This window comes from Amphiura filiformis, chromosome 6 (assembly GCF_039555335.1).
Source record: "Amphiura filiformis chromosome 6, Afil_fr2py, whole genome shotgun sequence".
NCBI classification, from domain to species: Eukaryota; Metazoa; Echinodermata; class Ophiuroidea; order Amphilepidida; family Amphiuridae; genus Amphiura; species Amphiura filiformis.
The window spans coordinates 40,039,569-40,060,062 of record NC_092633.1 but is presented as its reverse complement, the minus strand read 5'-3'; the positions used below and the strand labels follow the sequence as shown (position 1 = coordinate 40,060,062).

General features: G+C 35.7%; 1 protein-coding gene across 1 annotated transcript in view; it reads right to left on the bottom strand.

The window, feature by feature from the left end:
* LOC140154521 (prolyl endopeptidase FAP-like) overlaps positions 1-20,494 on the bottom strand; it is a 294,999-nt gene that overhangs the window by 68,282 nt on the left and 206,223 nt on the right. The window lies entirely within an intron of this gene.

Genomic DNA, 20,494 nt, shown 5'->3' with positions numbered 1-20,494 from the left:
GGTGGTCAGGTTATGGAAATTCCCCCCAATGGAGGCTCATTTTGGTCGGAACAAGTCTTACAGAATGTGAAAATTGAAGTACGGGTTTCGTTACAGTATTTACAACCTTTAGTTTTTAATTCTTCCACTTTGGATGCATATAGCCTTGCTTTTGGGCTCTGTTGCTTTACTATCCAGAGAGTTGCTTGCGCTATATGCTCATCTGAATGTCTCATGCTGTGCTCTTGACTGCTCATGCTTTGTGCTCTAACTGCGGCTAAGAAGCATATAGCAAGTTTTCAGTAAAGTAAATGCCCTAACTGCCAAGTATGTCTTGATGGATTTGGCCTAAGATAATAAGTCTCAGCCAATATCTCTGTCAGCATCCTGGGGTCAGCATATATTCCTGCACATATAGCCCCATACATAAAAGACTAATAATAACATAGCTTTTCTCAAGACAACACCACCTGGGGTCTAACCACATCGATATATCATCATCAGATAGTTAATGACTACCTAGAATGGCCCCTATAATAACACTATCAAGTTCAGAGATAATTACCAATGAAAACAATGAGATGATCAACCTATTAATTGCTGGTTGCTATGTGAATGGACGAACTAGCAATAGAAATCTAGTATTATATTATACTGAGGTATTATCATCTGATATTGAGCTGTTGCCCCCTTCCCAATCGTCGTACCACTATGAGTAACTCTCGTACCAGCCCTGGAGATAATCATCAAATGACACAATAGATGTATAGCTGCTTCAGTATTTTTCTATTATTATAACCATATCTTTACTATAAAGCATTATTATATGAAGGGCAAACTCATTAGTACAAATCAATATATAAAAGCCTAAATGAACCCATCTATACCTCTATGCCTTCAGCTTACATTAAGTTTACCTAAATCTGGAGAGACCCAGCAAACACAAAATGTTGTTGGGTTATATAAAGGGTATAAAATATTTTAATAATGTTCCAGACACATTTTTAAAAACTTCATGCGCAACATTGTACCATAATGTTAATTAAGAGTTGACAAAAGATATTGTAAAAATGTTTGCCCAAAACTATTTTACAATAACATTTTGACAATATTTTAAAAATGTTGTCATATAGTGTTTTTTCATGTAGAACTTTTTACATTTTTATGACCTATATTTAACCTTACATGTGCAAATTAGAGGGTGGCTAGACTATAAAATATTTACCCCCAAATGAAATAAGGCACATTTTACTCAAAAGTTTTTGCTGGCATATCCGTCAGGAGTATCTCCATTTATTTGTAAACCAGACTTGGATTTAACATCCAATAAAATACGGACCCAAAGGGTACCGTTCCAATACATCAAACTTGGCTTAACTTTTCAAGAGAAAATTTCTCAAGAGAAGTTTACATACATTTATTGAGTCAATCCTTTAATATAAATTCCTTTGAAAAGTGCATATACATTAATCCTACTTTCCTGAAGCCGGAAACATTCAGGAAAGTAATCTGGATATTTGACATATTTCGTTCAACTTCTCATGCACTATTTCTCAAATTTATTAATTACTTAATTATTACTATTTGTAAACACTTATGCAATTACCTATGGTGATCCAATTATTTTCATATAATTGGATTCAAGATAAAATTTGTGGCCCTGTCCCTTTTTTACCGCCACAATTTTTGACCTGGATAGTCTTACTTTCCCCGTAAATACAGAGTCTGTTCCCATCTACACACAGTGTCCGCTCACCCATAAGATACGGGACCCTCCCAGGAATTTCCCGAGCCAATTCCTAAATTACTCACCCGTAAGATACGGGGCCCTCCCGGTAATTTCCCGAGCCCATGCCTACATTACTTATCCGTAAAGTACAGAGCCTCTCCGAACAAAGTGTGGCCCAACTTCTCACAGAGAAGTTAACCCAACTTAATTCCTTGTATAAGATCACGGGCCCTCCAGGGAATTTCCCGGGCCCTTTTGCACACACACAAGTGTGGCCCAATTCTTCTCTTATCATAGAGAAGTGTCCGCTCTCCCGTAAGATCCGACACCCTCCCAGGAATTTCCCGAGCCAATTCCTAAATTACTCACCCGTAAGATACGGGGCCCTCCCGATAATTTCCCGAGCCCATGCCTACATTACTTATCCGTAAAGTACGGAGCCTCTCCGAACAAAGTGTGGCCCAACTTCTCACAGAGAAGTTAACCCAACTTAATTCCTTGTATAGAGAAGATACGGCCCTCCAGGAATTTCCCGGGCCCTTTTGCACACACACAAGTGTGGCCCAATCTTCTCTTATCATAGAGAAGTTAACCAAAATTAATTCCTTGAAAGTTACATAAATGAATGCAATGAAGAAATGAATGAATGAATGAAAATGAATGAGTTGAATATGAGTTAATTCCTTGTACAATACATAAATGCATGAAAGAAATAAATGAATGAAAATGAATTAATGAATGAATATGGGGCCCCCAGGGTATTACCCCGAGCCCTTTTGCACACACGCAAGTGTGGCCCCACTTCTTGTGTCGCAAAGAAGTTAACACAAATTCCTCGTAAGATACGGGCCCTCCCGGAATTTCCTTGGCCCTTTGCTCACATGCAAGTGTAGCCCAACTTCTCTTTTGCAGAAGTTAACCCAAATTAATTCCTCGTGAAGATACGGGGCCCTCCAGGGAATTTCCTTGGCCCTTTGCACACACACACACAAGTGTGGCCCAACTCTTCTTCTTGCAGAGAAGTTAATCCAAATTAATTTCTTGTAAGATACAGGGCCCTCCAGGGTATTCTCGAGCCCTTTCCACACTCGGCAAGTGTGGCCCAACTTCTTAAAAAGAAGTTAACAGCAATGTATTAACCGGCTAGCTACAGAGCCCTTTTTAAAGGGATTTCCTGAATGCCTAGATCTGTATACCCAAATGCGCCTAACCTCTCTAGAGAAGTTAAAATGTGCACTTCTTGAATCCTCTCCCTTGGTCAGCTACCGCCCTCTTCCTGGTAATTTGCCCATGCCCCGTAGCTACCATTAAAATGCAGACTGCAATACCCCTTAGGTCTATGTACCTCTATATCCCGTCCGATATGGAAGCCTTCCTAGCCAACTACTGCTCCTAAGTAACTGTCCACAAAGGTATTGAATACTGGGATATGACCTAATTTTTTGGGTGTGGTGGGTGGGAAAATTTTCTTCACATTGGAGACCAAACCTACTCCTTTCCATGACAGATAGCAAATGTGTCTAGTCCCTGACCAACTGGGCAGTATCACAAGGCTATTGACCACTTCCCATTGGCTACTTCAAACAATAGTCACTAAACCCATTGGCTCTTGCATAAAGCCATTACTATGCAACCAATCAATAAATCAATCATATTGATTTGTCCAAGCACAAGCTTGGACCAGGGTTAGTCTATTTCACAGGGGGTAAATTTGTTTATTGTATAGATACAATAAACTTTATTAACAGCAAAAGTAGGCAAAATAAAAGTACCTTGAACATTTATGCATGGATTTTAGCAACATATTGGCAAAAAATACATATTAATGAGCCTTTCCAGTCCAGTCATTTTAGCTCATTAACTATATTGATTATTCATAAAGACAATAAGAGATAAAAAATTGATGTATTATGAAGACCATATGTTCAATTTCCTTCAACCAAAAGGCATATTGATCAAAAAACTTTGCCCTACTCTATTAATCTGCTTAAAACATGCTCAGAGCATTTCCTAATTTCCAGAAATATCCTCATATACCACCTTAAGGAACTCATTCATGGGAGCAGATCAGCTGGGTGATTTTCCATTGAAAAGTTTAAGGTATAAGCCTGCCCCGATGGATTGTAGATCAACCACTCTGGGTCAACCTCCATTTGCCATGTCAAAAAGAAGTTTCTACCCAGCCCATGCTTGAGGTAAAAATGTGTCCTATAAATTTTAATTTAAAAGTGATTTTAATGTGAGATTTTTTAAGGTAATTTTAACTTAAAAGTGATTTTAATGCGAGATTTTTCAAGGTAATTTTAACTTTAAAGTGATTTTAATGTGAGATTTTTCAAGGTTATTTTAATTTAAAAGTGATTTTAATGTGAGATTTTTCAAGGTAGCTTTTCCTTCAAACAAAAGGCATATTGATTAGTGTTAGCAGCCATCTGAACAAGTATCGTGCCCGGGTATCGTGTTAACAAACACAAAGCTTAACACGTAAGATTTACCACTAAGAAATCTCTGTGGTACATGTAGCACACTAGCACGAAGTGATCGCTGCAGCTAATACGGAGTACTTAGAGTTAACGACCACGAGGAGGGACCGTGTGGACAAGTATTAGCATTAAATGATGACTTTGTACTACCTCTGTGTTACGCTTGGGAGGTAAACTCCCGTCTGAACAAGCCTCATGTCTTACTGTCATTACCACATATTAACCCAGTTGCATGCTTGATTATATTGATTGCCACATTACTGCAGGAATTTTGTGGCATATATTGTGGCATATATTTATGATCTCAACAACAGAAAGCAAGCTCTTCGTTTAACCGGGTCATAATCAATTATAGCCCTGTAAGCTTCTAGTTAGCAATTTATAACGCCTTCAGTATCTATCTTCCCTAAAATGAAATCAAAATGACAAATATAAAAGATCAAAAATATAAATCCAGCAAATGGAGTTATTCAGCGTATGAAATGAGTCGTAATCCAGTCGTCTAGACCCGTCTAGACTGCCAAGTTGCTCCATGGACCAACACGAAATCTTCTACTGTGCTTTAAGGCAATCTGCCAGCTGAGACGTTCTCAGGTATACCAATTTTGTTGTTTTATGGATGAAGCAGACTTATAAGAATAATTTAATCAAATCAAATTTCCAATGAAGTCTCCAGTATCACTAAAAATTTGTCATGTTTATTGGTATTTTCATAATTATCATTATCATCATCATCATCATCATTGTTGTTTTTATTTGAAGTACAATTCTCTTTAAGCAACTTTCAGAGATTGGTCGAGGACCCAAAAAAATCTGTACAATTTTCTCAACTCGTCATAAAATGGTTGATAAATCGGGGAAATATCTTTAAACCATATATTTTTTTACAAAATCGACATAATATGAAGATAACTGCCATCTTTGAGATCATAAGGGTTTTCCATGTCTGCATTGTGGGATACCAGTCATGCCGATTTCGACACCCAGTGTTTATCTCAGTACACCCACTTCCTAATTCATGTACCAATGTGATGACAGCTGATAGCTGTGATGTGCCCGGTTGTATCGCAAACCCACAATTCACAGCACGAATAGCTGCGAATCTGATGCCGGACTTATGCCTGGGCATAGGGTTTGAAGTTTTGCCTCTATAGATTAGAAAACAAAGCATTTTGCTTATTCCTATAATGGGTTAGTTACTACACTAGTAAACATTCTGAAACTGCAAGAAAAAGAACATGCGTGGGGAATAGTGTAGTTTGGGATTGACCGATCTCTGAGTGCCCCTTTAATATAAAAGTAAAATTCAAGTAATTGTATAAACAAAAGAGAGGTTCATGTAACATCCAGCTAATAATGTCAATTGATATAATGCACATGTGTATCATCAGTTGACTCTATCATAGCTTATGATATAGGAAACATAGTGTGCTACATGTTCCTTATTACATTTCCTGATTTCAGGATGTACTTTTGAAATCCGGTAATTATTTATTGGTACACCTTGTATAAAATAGTCATAATTATTGAATATTAAAATGAAAAACTACCAAAATGTGTACACCTGATGGAGTGGCAATATAAGGGTCAGTATTGTCAGATTGTTTAACTAAAAATTGTTCCTTGGATAAAAACTATTGTTTTAATGCTAGGCTAGATATCACTTATGAAGGCAATGATGACCCAAAATTCAAAACTCTCTGACCATGCCACATAATGGGTTAATAGCATAAATGTAATTAACCAGTGCATACTGATATATGAATATAATGAAATTATTAACTTTCACTGGTTCAATTTCTGCACTCCAAACTGTAAGTCTGCTTATAGGATATTTACTGTTCTGAAAATGTGTACAAAAGAAAACTTTGTTCATATATCAGAAGTTTTGGTGGTTCTTTGTTGACTAGAAATAAAAAACTGGACCATCTCTGGTTTTATTGGTGTTATACATTCACAGAATTCTGAATACCCTATCTTGACAGTAGATCCACAAAAAAAGCTTATCCCCAAAATTTCAGTTGATTCCAATATTGCTTTAGTTAGTTATAGACAATGTGTTGTAATTTTGTTCTGGTGTACCAGAATGTAATTCAAATTTCACAATATTTTTGCTATACGAATTAATCTGTAAGAAATATTTCATACATAAACATTATGTAGCCAAAGGTTTCCAGTGGTATAAAAATCTCACTTTTTTTTAAATAGAAAAGTGGAGGAATGATGCTGTGGATCACAAAATGCCCTTTTAATTCCTCAAAATCTGTGTAAGAGTTGATTCTATCATAGCTTAGATATGGTTGCAATTACATCATTTTAGATACCAAATTCTTGCAGGACAATGAATCCCTACCTCTAAATCTCTTGATTGTCTTCTATTATCTCTCGAATCTCCTTTCTCCGACTGCGCCTTGATATGCTGTGCAATTACAAACATTATTCCGGTCCTTTGTACGACAGTATCACCATATCATCCACAGTAACATTTAGTAGCAAATCCAGATATGTAACAGAACTACATCACAGCAGTTTAATCACAAAACAAGTTCAAAAGTAAATCCTAGCTCTCCAAGCCATTTGTCATCATCCGTACAATATTGCTATATTCCAAGCTTAGAACCATGATCCCAGCATTACTGCACTCAAACACTGACTAAATGCCGCTAGTTACTGCATCCCCCACTTATGGCTCTCAACTGGGGGCTCAGTCAACAATACACTTAATTATGAAAATTAATTTGCCAAGACCAAGCTGTTTGTTCTTCTACCGCTATGCTTTACCTTTCGTTGCCCTCGGTAGTTGTAGATATATATCAGTAACAAAAAAAAGTAGACAGGTTATTAAGTGTTGAAATTAAAATGTAGCATATCAAAGCTGGCACCAGGGCATCTCTCTCTCTCATCCACACCGTGTCTCTCTCCACCGGTATAATGTGTGCTCCTTTCCTCATGCAAGCTGACTGGTATATTGCAGTGGAAATTGGCAGTGCATAATTGAACTTCACATTTCAAGGTGGACAATCTAGAGTGTGTGTGTGTGCTGTGTTTTTGATCATGTCACATGTAATATTGCAAGTGACATCGGGCCATTCCATTTACAATCTACATTCCCCCTGTGGAAGATTTAGCTAAAGTCTTCCACAGAGGGAGTATGGGTTTTGAATAAAATAGACAATTGGGTAACTTCTATTTGAAATACTCAATCTAAAGATATAGGTAAAGCCATAATACAGGGGTAGTATGGGTTTCAATATGATTAACCCTGACCAATTACATTTGAAAAACATACTCCCCCTGTGGAAGATATTTCCAAAATCTTCCACAGGGGTAGTGTGTATTTTTAATGGAATAGCGCATTGCAAGTGACATTATATGGTTTTGTGTACTAGTTAATGACCAATGCCAGACTGGGTGTTGGTTATCTGTATAGATTATCAATATCACTCAATTAAGGCAACATGCAATGTATAAACTAACCAATTAATACCTGTATAGTAGTTAGGCTTGCCGATGTATTCTAATGAATAATCCTATAAGTAAACCAAATAGATTTATATATTATATATAATTATGTATAGCATGTATTGCACATTTTAATATAGTAATATAAACAAAATGGTAAGAACACCTGATGCAAATGCCTACATATAACCACATTGATATTAATTAATCTGAAAATTATGCGTATGACAAATTAACAACTTGATATGAACATCCTGTATAGTAGTTAGGCTTGCCAATGTATTTGAATGAATAATCCTATAAGTAAACCAAATAGATTTATATTATATATATATATTTATAGCATGTGTTGCAAATTTTTAAATAGTATATTTTTTTTGTAAGAACACCTGATGGAAATGCCTGCACATTGATATTAATTAATCTGAAAATTATGCATATGACAAATTAACAACTTGATATAAACATTGATTTTCATGCCTCATAATAATGCAATATGGCACAGCAATTACTGGTGTCATAGTAGCGCTATTTGTTCTCCGTATTTATTACAATCATTATTATTGAAAGAAAATACAGATCAAACCCATGTTTCCATAGCAATAGAGCAATAAGGCAATGGACACATAGTTTGCCTGTCACAAGGGAGCCTATTTGATGTTTTGATGAAAATAAAGGAAAATTGTATTACAAAACTACCACCACCCAGACATGTTCATATTGATTTGTTTATCTTCATTCTTATAAAAGGCTATGCCTATGTTTGAAATCAGTAGCTGCTTAACCCCCTCCATGCTGGTGTCGACTGCAGACAAGTTTAACAAAAATTCAAAATTTTAGAATTGTATATTTCCTATATTTGGAATCAGCATGAAAAATGCATTAAAATGAGTACAAACAAGTCTAGTATTGGTTCAGTGGTTCTTAAGATAGCTCTTGCTATTTTGAGAAAATATCTCAGAAATTGGGCTTCTTGGTCCATATGCACAAAACAAGTAAGACCTGTCTCACTTGTTTTGTGGGTACGGACCTTTATGTTGAAGCCTATGGCTAGCACGTACAGCATTAAGCCAGTTGTTATCTACTGCTGATATTGTTATTGATGAAGTAAACCAAATAGATTTATATATTATATATATTTATAGCATGTGTTGCAAATTTGAAAATAGTGTAATAAAAATGATAAGAACACCTGATGCAAATGCCTACATATAACCACATTGATATTAATTAATCTGAAAATTATGCGTATGACAAATTAACAACTTGATATGAACATCCTGTATAGTAGTTAGGCTTGCCAATGTATTTGAATGAATAATCCTATAAGTAAACCAAATAGATTTATATTATATATATATATATTTATAGCATGTGTTGCAAATTTTTAAATAGTATATTTTTTTTTGTAAGAACACCTGATGGAAATGCCTGCACATTGATATTAATTAATCTGAAAATTATGCATATGACAAATTAACAACTTGATATAAACATTGATTTTCATGCCTCATAATAATGCAATATGGCACAGCAATTACTGGTGTCATAGTAGCGCTATTTGTTCTCAGTATTTATTACAATCATTATTGTTGAAAGAAAATACATTAAACCCATGTTTCCATAGCAATAGAGCAATAAGGCAATGGACACATAGTTTCCCTGTCACAAGGGAGCCTACTTGATGTTTTGATGAAAATAAAGGAAAATTGTATTACAAAACTACCACCATCCAGACATGTTCATATTGATTTGTTTATCTTCATTCTTATAAAAGGCTATGCCTATGTTTGAAATCAGTAGCTGCTTAACCCCCTCCATGCTGATGTCAACTGCAGACAAGTTTAACAAAAATTCAAAATTTTAGTATTGTATATTTCCTATATTTGGAATCAGCATGAAAAATGCATTAAAATGAGTACAAACAAGCCTACTATTGGTTCAGTGGTTCTTAAGATAGCGCTTGCTATTTTGAGAAAATATCTCAGAAATTGGGCTTCTTTGTCCATATGCACAAAACAAGTTAGATCTGTCTAACTTGTTTTGTGGATACGGACCTTTATGTTGAAGCATATGGCTAGCACGTTGAGCATTAAGCCAGTTGCTATCTACTGCTGATATTGTTATTGATGAAGTAGCTATATCTATTACTGATATTGGTATTGATGAAGTAGCTATCTACTGCTGATATTGTTATTGATGAAGTAGCTATATCTATTACTGATATTGGTATTGATGAAGTAGCTATCTACTGCTGATATGGGTATTGATGAAGTAGCTATATCTATTACTGATATTGGTATTGATGAAATAGCTATCTACAGCTGATATTGTTATTGATGAAGTTGTGATCTATTGCGGATATTGTTATTGATGAAGTAGCGATCTAATGCTGATATTGTTATTGATGAAGTCGTGATCTACTGCTGATATTTTTGTTGATGAAGTAGCTATCTGTTGCTGATATTGATATTGCTGAAATAGTGTTCTACTGCTGATATAATTGATATTGATGAAGTAGCTGTCTATTTCTGACATTGGTATTGATGAAGTAGCTATCTACTGCTGATATTGGTATTGATGAAGTAGCTACCTACTGCTGATATTGGTATTGATGAAGTAGATATCTGCTGCTGATTTTTTTATTGATGAAGTAGCTATCTACTGCTGACAGTGGTATTGATGAAGTAGCTATTATTACTGTATTGATATTGCTGTTGGTGAGATAGCTATCTAATGCTGATATAATTGCTGGTATTGATGAAGTAGCTGTCTACTGCTGATATTGGTATTGATGAAGTAGATATCTGCTGCTGATATTTTTTATTGATGAAGTAGCTATCTACTGCTGACAGTGGTATTGATGAAGTAGCTATCTACTGCTGATATTGTTATTGATGAAGTAACTATCTATTGCTGATATTGGTATTGATGAAGTAGCTATCTACTTCTGACATTGTTATTGATGAAGTAGCGATCTACTGCTGATATTGTTGTTGATGAAGTAGTGACCTACTGCTGATCTTACTGTTGGTGAAATAGCTATCTATTGCTGATATAGATTTTATTGATGTAGTAGCTGTCTACTGCTAATATTGGTATTGATGAAGTAGCTATCTACTGCTGATAGTAGAATTGATGAAGTATTGCTGATATTGGTACTGATGAACTAGCTGTCTATAATTGCTGATATTGGTATTGATGAAGTAGCTATCTATAATTGCTGATATAAATTGGTATTGATGAAATAGCTATCTACTGCTGATAGTGATATTGATGAATTAGCTATCTACTGTTGATATTGGCATTGATGAATTGGGTATCTACTATTGATATTGGTATTGATGAAGTAGCTATCTGCTGCTGACATTGGAGTTGGTGAAGTAGCACTCTACTCATGGGTGTTGATGAAGTAGCTATCCAAAGTTGTTATAAAATACATAGCTATCTACTGCTAATAAGAGAATTGGTGAAATTACCATCTACTGCATATACGGGTGTATAGCTATCTACCTCTGATATTGGTAATGATGAAGTAGGTATCTATTGCCGATACTGGTATTGCTGAAGATGCTATCTGCTGCTGATATTAATAAGGTAGATATCTACTGATGATACTGCTTTTGGTTGATGAAATAGCTGTCTATTGATATGTGTTGAAGAATAGGTAGTGTACTGCTGATATGGGTGTTGTTGAAATAACTTTCTACTACAGATATGTGTGCACAGAAGTAGTAGTAATCTACTGATGACTGGTGCGTAGCCAGGATTTATTTGGGGGCTGATTAAACAAAAAGTGGACATATCTTTGACCATGCAAGAAAGTATAAAGAACCTAATTTTTCCACTCACTACGCTCACAAATGGCCAAATTTGGACCATTTTTTACCTAAAAAGCATAGAAAATGGGTTGTTTTTTCGCTCACTATATGCTAGCACACTACCTACCCTGAGCACTTCCACCCCCTGCCTATGCCCTGACTGTTGACATTGATCTCAACAAAGAAATGATTATGCTGATGTATGGAAGTTGACAACATATGTATCTTCTGAAGTGGATGGGTGTTCATGAAGACACTATTTGTACCTTCATGTCTGAATTGATTAAGCAGCAGTAGCTGTTAACACCTAAGCTGCTAACACCTACTTTCTTTCATGAATATTAAAGTAGATGTGCTAGATGAATGCTTGAATATATTTGTAAAGATAAAGTAACCTAATTTATGTATGCTTTGTTCAACTGGAGTCAGAATTAATGTTTGCAGGTGAACTTAATTTGACTCCAATTTTCAATTTTCTGCTGGCCCAAAGGGCCAGTGAAATGGCAAATCTACTGGCCCTGCAATAAATTTACTGGCCCAGCTTTTTCTGTATTTTCTACTGCAAAAAGTGCAAAATAAATAAGCATGTTGCAATGCAAGACATGACCTTAATCTTCCACACAGGGAGTGTGAATATAAAATGGGTTATCTGATTGGGTGACTCCATTTTGAAATTCACACTCCCTGTGTGGGAGGTTAAGGTCATGTCTTTCCATAGGGGTGTATGGATTCCAACTGGAATAGCCCAATTTGAACAATCTTACTTATCAGCATACAGCAGATGTGCTCAACATTTGAATTTCACCTCATTTTAAAGAAAACATTAAAGGAAATTGAATTCTGTGAAATGAAAACAAAAATGATACCAAAAGTCATAACTTTTGAAATACTAGAATTCTTAAAACATGAATTATGCAGGTGAAATAAATAACACACTTTGTTTCACCATTCCCTTCAGCTGATATGACCTGCTTAGAGAGCGTTAATGCTCTGCATGCTGGCCATAGGATTCAACATAAAAAGTCAAAGTTTTGTGATATTTTCTCAAAATATCAAGAGCTATCTCAAGAACCACTGAACCAATACTAGGCTTGTTTGTACTCATTTTAATGCATTTTTCATGGTGATTCCAAATATGGTAATAGAAATGTACAATTCTGAAATATTTGAATTTTAAACAAATTGAAACTTGTCGTCTGCAGTCGACACCCACGTGGAGAGAATTAAAGGCCCATTCAATGATTTGCTCATCCGGACGATCGTAAAATTCATCAAAATTCAGATTTTGGTATACCTTTGTCATTGGCATAGATGTGGTAACATAGGCTGCTAGTGGTTCAGCCGAAAGCTATGTAGTTCAGACAAAATAAGACATTTTCCACAAATCTGTAATTTAGATACTCACAGTATATAAATTAGCTACATGTATTTGAATGGGGCTTCAACTTCGTCAATACTACGTTTTCTTCTTTTTTTTTGTGCCAAACTTTTCATTTCAAAAATATCAAATGACAATTTGAATGACTTGTCCTTCACCTTTATGCAATTAAAAAACAATTTTAATTTTTTTACACTTGCGATGAAATCAATGAATGGGTCTTTAATAGTTCAATTTCGGGACACTCCATGATTTTGTTCTCACTTTCTACAATCTATGATGAAGTGATTCAGTCAGAGCAGACACTTCCCATAATGCATTTCTTCCCTGTACCAATTCACTATTCAGTGCAACATGGGTCGATAGTAAAAGAAATTCCTAAATTGCAAGATCTTGATGAGTTCAATAGTCTTAATAGTTCAATTTCATGATGCTCAATATTTTTTTCTCTCTTTCTACAATCTATAAAGTGGCTCAGTCAAAGCAGATATTTACACTTCCCATAATGCATTTCTTCCCTGTACTGATTTGCTACTCAGTGCAACATGGGCCGATAGTAAAAAAATACCTCAATTGCAAGATTTGGATGAGTTCAATAGTCTTTTAAGAGTTCAATTTCATGACACTCAATGATTTTTGTTCTCACTTTCTACAATCTATGAAGTGGCTCAGTCAAAGCAGATATTTACACTTCCCATAATGCATTTCTTCCCTGTACCGATTCACTATTCAGTGCAACATGGGTCGATGCAGAAAGCTGAATTAAGTTATCCCAGAAGATACCACAATAGGAATTGCTTTATTCCGTATTGGAGGTAACTTAATTTTTGACCAAGATTCTGCTCGCTGCTGGGTCGATAGTGACAAAAAATATCTCAATTGCAAGATTTGGACGAGCTCTGTTAATTGAGGTATACTTTGTCACTATCGACCCATGTTATACCGAGTAGCGAATCAGTACAGGGAAGAAATGCATCATGGGAAGTGTAAGATATCTTCTCAGGGAGTGCCTGTTATGTTGTTATAAAGGCCTTGCACCTTTGTGTTATCATGGTTATGGTTTCCTGTAAAAGATTTGCATCTACTATTTCCATGGTTATATTAATTCAGTGGCATTTAATTTTATACCAAAACTCATTAAATAAATCTAATTACATACACCACGCACACAAAGACTGAAGACATTAGTGCAACATAAAGCAGCGTAATAACAGCCTCAACTATAGGTAATATGAAGACTATGCCTTATAAAATACAAAATAAATATTGCAAATGTCATAGTAGTACGTCCATGACATTTAATTCAAGTGCATTTTCTATGACTAATGTAAATTACAGATGAACAAGTACTTAAGAAATCAACTGCTTAGTAAGCACAACATATATAAGTGATTCCAATAAAGAGCAGTAAGCTTATTACTTCTAGCTGTATATTAACCCCCTGGCCAATACTGGTCATCTAACAGCATTTCTGATTGGTTGATGACTTGAAATGCTCATTTTAATTGCCAATTATGACTAGGCTTTAAACTATTTTTGGTCAAACTTGATGACAAAGATGATCTTATTAATACCCTTCTTGATTGGTTCAAAATTGGACACAATATTCATTTTGGCCAATCGGCAGGTAGTTCTCATGGGGTTAATAATATTATAAGATAAGATCAACATACAGGAGCCATATTTTGCTCCTTATAGCTCCTTCACATCCTAGATGGTGCATGGGTATCATTGTGATTTTTTCACAATGCAGAATATTAATTATTATATTAGTTCAGTGTCGCGTCAATATGATACGGGTAATTATCATGTGCTCAGTGTCATACTGGGTTAAAACTTGGTAATTCCTGTGCTTTTTCTTGACAAGAAAAAATGTTACATGTGGGTTTCAGGACTCCTTCTAGATTCCTTTTCCCATCTCATAAATACCAATGCATGTACATGGTACAATAAGGACCACCCTAACAAACATGTTTATTCTAAATATTTTAATATTATTTAAATTTTGGGTTATATAGAGCTTGTACATATGACGTATCATACCGTAAATATGGCAGACCACTCAAAATCCATTCAACAAAGGCATTGCAATCTACCACAACAGTTCATCTCACACACATATAAAAAATGCACTACGATCAAATAGGTTGATGACAAGATTTGATTGAATGGACTGCACCAGTCAACAGTTAAATAATATTTCATCACATTTTCAAAAATGTTTTAAGAATGTTATTAAAACATTTTTATACCCAACCCAGCATTTAAACCTTTTCTGTAAAATGTTGCGTGTTTACTGGGACTCAGAGGTGGCATTTTACAACAGCCAAGATGTATTTATAGTCTACTATAGACTTCCAAATGCAAACGATTAGACAAAAAACACAGCCCATAGCATTTTTCTAATCGCTGGATGGAACTGCGTGTAAATTGAAATTAAAAATAAATATTTCAGGGCACGAATTAGCTCAAGTTAGTGTGACTAGTCATGCAAATGAGAGACTAAGGTATCTGATTATTTTTGATGGCTTTGCCAGCTGTAAAAATATTTTATTACCTTACACAGAAGAAAACAAGCCCACTACTCATGAAAAATAAAAAAACAACAGAATAAATTTTGTAAAAATGTATTTTTTAGCCTATTTTGTTTTCTGCTGTTGTCTCCCATTGTTAAATATGTTTACATGCAATTGTTAAAGGTGGGTAACCTGATTGACAGCCTCCCCCCCCCCCACTTTACCCCATCAAAATGCAGATTTTGGTATCAGGTGAAAGCTCATATTTTCTCATTAAAATATTGAAATTAGGCATTCCAAATCTGTAGATTTCCGAAGAAATCATCAAAAACTGTCGAATTAGTCTCAACTGTGGTATACCACGTTTGAGATTAATTCAACCGTTTTTTGGATGATATCTTCGGAAATACGCCGATTTATAACTCATAATTTCAACATGTTAAAAAGTAAAAAGAAAAATAGAATCTTTTATTTGATATCAATTTATTACATGATCATGATGATTATCAGTAATAAAAACACCGTAGACTACCAGTATCACACTGTATAAGTGTCAGTAATTCTATAAGGAATTACCGGTAGTCACATTTACAAGGAGCATTTACGTGTTCTTTTTGCATGAATGCTTAAAAGGGACAACATTTTATGTTATACACAAGTTTTAAAGAATTTGATTTTCCAAATTTATTGAGTCACCTTCCTTTAAATATGTTTACATGCACTTCTCAACTGCTACCAACAGTAGCGAGTGAAGCATTAAAATTTAAGGGGAGCAAACATATTTTGTTCCAGTTTTACTGGAACATTTGTGTGTGAAACGCACAAAAAAATGTCAATGTCAGACTATTTTAGACCAAAAATGAAGGTTAATTTTGTTATTTGATGAGCCAGTGCATGCAAAGCAGGTCTAGAATGTGATGAGAATATAATATAGAGATAAAATTTCTGAACGGGACTTATTTACTAGAAAGAACAAATTAGCCACTATGTAATGAAATAAAAATATAGTGAAAAATATGTAAAACATGGCTTATGCAGTAGAAAGAGATGATAAATCAAAATGAGATGCTATCTTCAGTAGATAGCAAAGAAAAAAAATGGAATAAAATCAAAAACTTTCCTAATACATATTTTGCATGTGTTAAAAAAGTCATTCCGCCTAGTGCTGAGCTATTAAAAATTGTTAAACAAGAAAGAGATGAAGGTCCTGAACATGGTGAGGCTATAAATATGGATATAAAATTTATAAACATGATTGATGTAATAGAAAGAAATAACTAGCTGCTAGGTTATGAAATGAAAATATAGAGAGAAAAATTAAAAGCATGATTTCTGCAGTAGAAAGAGATGATGAATCTGAATGAGACACTTAATGCTATCTTCAGTAGATAGCCAAAAATACATGAAAAATCAAAATATTATTCCTAATACACATCTAAAAACAATCGGGCTAGTGCTGAGCTATTAAAAAAAAAATAGAGTATTGGTTCATTGACTGAGGAATATCCTGAGGGGCGTAGCGCCAAAAGATACTGGGGGTAGGGGCTCCCAGGGGCTCAGTCCCCTCCCCAATAATTTGGGTGCAGGTGGTCAAATACCCGTTCACCCTCCTCATAATTTCAGGTGAAGAAAAAAACTGTGATAAGATACCAGAAAAATTGCCAATTTTGACCAAATGTTGTGACTCAGAGGAAGGAACCCCCAGAACAGGTCATCAATAAAATTGTTAGTTTTGTCACCCCCCGCATAAGATCTTCCAGAGCCAATTTGATGGATGGATGGATGGATGGGAAACTGGAAGGATCAATATGCCACCAGCTAAATAATAATGTATAGCTATAGATGGCTCTTAACAAGTACACATGTGACCCGCTCCCACAAAACCAGACATAAGTCACTAATTTTGAAAATTAAGTCTTTGATGTCATCATTTAATACAGGTCTTCAGCTTTTATTTGATATCAAAATTATGTTTTTGGGATATATGGACCTCATTCTATGGTCTTTCAATGGAAAGGGGGAAGCGACACATAAAGAAAAGACAAATGCAAGAAAAATGGCTTTAAAGTTGTAAAATGACATGTTAAGGACTTGGTTTGGCTCAGAAAATGCTAGATAAGGGTGCCTTAGACGTAAAAAATATTTTTTTGTTAATGGTAGGTTAAAATAAACATATTAAGGAATCAAAAAATAATAAAAACTGAAAAACTAAATCTGCAAGGTTTTTCACCCCTTTCCCAACTTTGACTTGCCGTATCTCAAAATGGCTGAGTGCGACTTATGGCGGGTTTTGTCAGAGCGGGTCACATATGTGGGTGGATGATTGTGGATGAGGATGTGGAAATGACTTAGGGCTGCATAATACCTACTGACTACCACAAGATGAACTGATGGATAGATGGATGGGAAGTAGGATGCATCAAATTTTTACCGGCTAAATAATAATGCATGGCTCATGTATAGTTGGCTCTTAACAGGAATACGTATCCAAATATTATCGTACTAGAGGTGTACTCCGTTGAAAAAATATGTTAACAATATTTTGATTTTGAAAAACAACAACCCTGTTTGGTTTTGATAGTTCCTATAATTTAAGGATGCTATGATAGCCTACAGGGACAGGGATATGATGTGTGTCCTGGCTAGGATTGGTACTCCTCCAATATATCATCTGTCTCAATGCCAACTACTAATCAAATTCATGCATATATCAAACACAAACCACAGCCCTACAGGTCCAAGCAAAATGTTTAGATTTTTCACAATACCCAACTGATGCAAAGTCATTAACCTCGTTCATAACCAATCAATTTGTTTGATTCCATCTGTCTAATATTATCATAATATTTCAAACAAAAGACAATTGTATTTAACTTTATCCTTCATTTTCCCTTAAAACATAGAATAGCCAATATGCTAGCGAACTAATTACAAAACGTATAATCATATACCATGTATCACGTTTATGTTTTGGTGAATGAATTTTGGAATAAGTTGGGCATATAACAAGATTTTGATATGGGATCATGAGTGGTCTAAATTTCCAGAAATAGGGTTACATCCCAACATCCAGTTGGGAATCCCTGACTAAGGCATAATTCGCCGTTGTAGTGCACGTTAGTAACCATTGGTTACTGCTCCAAGCCTGGGCACACACACCTGTTCCGAATTTTGATATGCCATTCGCTACTTGCACGGTTCCGCCATTATGCTCTATGTGCGGGAGAGCCTCGAACTGGCAGCATACATGAAAGGAAGAATTATGTAACCTTACACAGAACGTTATGACTAGTTCAATTCCCATTCATGTATGCTGCCAGTTCGAGGCTCTCCCCCGCACATAGTGCATAATGGCGGAACCGTGCAAGTAGCTAATAGGCTTTGTGTTGTGATCATTTTGATCAGTGGTTCGTAACAAAGAAAGCGTGATCCAGTTGACCTGGCAACGGTCATATTGTAACGTGCACTACGGCAGCGAATATACTGAAACACAAACTGGCCATGCAGTGGGCCAAATTGAAATGGTTTACAGATTGGATTATATCAATCATCTGACCGGATCTGCATCTGACCTATGACACATGCAATGGGCTATTCCAGTTAAAATCCACACTACCCCTGTGGAAGAGTTTGGAAATATCTTTCACAGGGGGAGTATGAATTTTGAATGGAATTAACACATCGGGCAGCTCCATTTAAATTTCATACACCCTCTAAGAAAGATGCAACCTATATCTTCACCAGAGGGAGAGCGAGTTTCAAATGGAGCTGCCTAATGTACTAATTCCATTTGAAATTCATACTCCCCCTGTGGCAGATGTTTCCCAAATCTTCCACAGGGGTCGTGTGGATTTCAAATGGAATAGGCCAATCCTGATCTAGAACATCTAATTCTACTGACTACCACAAGATGAACTGATGGATAGATGGATGGGAAGTAGGATGCATCAAATTTTTACCGGCTAAATAATAATGCATGTCTCATGTATAGTTGGCTCTTAACAGGAATACGTATCCAAATATTATCGTACTAGAGGTGTACTCCGTTGAAAAAATATGTTAACAATATTTTGATTTTGAAAAACAACAACCCTGTTTGGTTTTGATAGTTCCTATAATTTAAGGATGCTATGATAGCCTACAGGGACAGGGATATGATGTGTGTCCTGGCTAGGATTGGTACTCCTCCAATATATCATCTGTCTCAATGCCAACTACTAATCAAATTCATGCATATATCAAACACAAACCACAGCCCTACAGGTCCAAGCAAAATGTTTAGATTTTTCACAATACCCAACTGATGCAAAGTCATTAACCTCGTTCATAACCAATCAATTTGTTTGATTCCATCTGTCTAATATTATCATAATTTTTCAAACAAAAGACAATTGTATTTAACTTTATCCTTCATTTTCCCTTAAAACATAGAATAGCCAATATGCTAGCGAACCAATTACAAAACGTATGATCATATACCATGTATCACGTTTATGTTTTGGTGAATGAATTTTGATATGGGATCATGAGTGGTCTAAATTTCCAGAAATAGGGTTACATCCCAACATCCAGTTGGGAATCCCTGACTAAGGCATAATTCGCCGTTGTAGTGCACGTTAGTAACCATTGGTTACTGCTCCAAGCCTGGGCACACACACCTGTTCCGATTTTGATATGCCATTAAGCTACTTAGCTGTTCGCCATTATATGCTCTATGTGCGGGAGAGCCTCGAACTGGCAGCATACATGAAAGGAAGAATTATGTAACCTTACACAGAACGTTATGACTAGTTCAATTCCCATTCATGTATGCTGCCAGTTCGAGGCTCTCCCCGCACATAGTGCATAATGGCGGAACCGTGCAAGTAGCGAATAGGCTTTGTGTTGTGATCATTTTGATCAGTGGTTCGTAACAAAGAAAGCGTGATCCAGTTGACCTGGCAACGGTCATATTGTAACGTGCACTACGGCAGCGAATATACTGAAACACAAACTGGCCATGCAGTGGGCCAAATTGAAATGGTTTACAGATTGGATTATATCAATCATCTGACCGGATCTGCATCTGACCTATGACACATGCAATGGGCTATTCAGTTAAAATCCACACTACCCCTGTGGAAGAG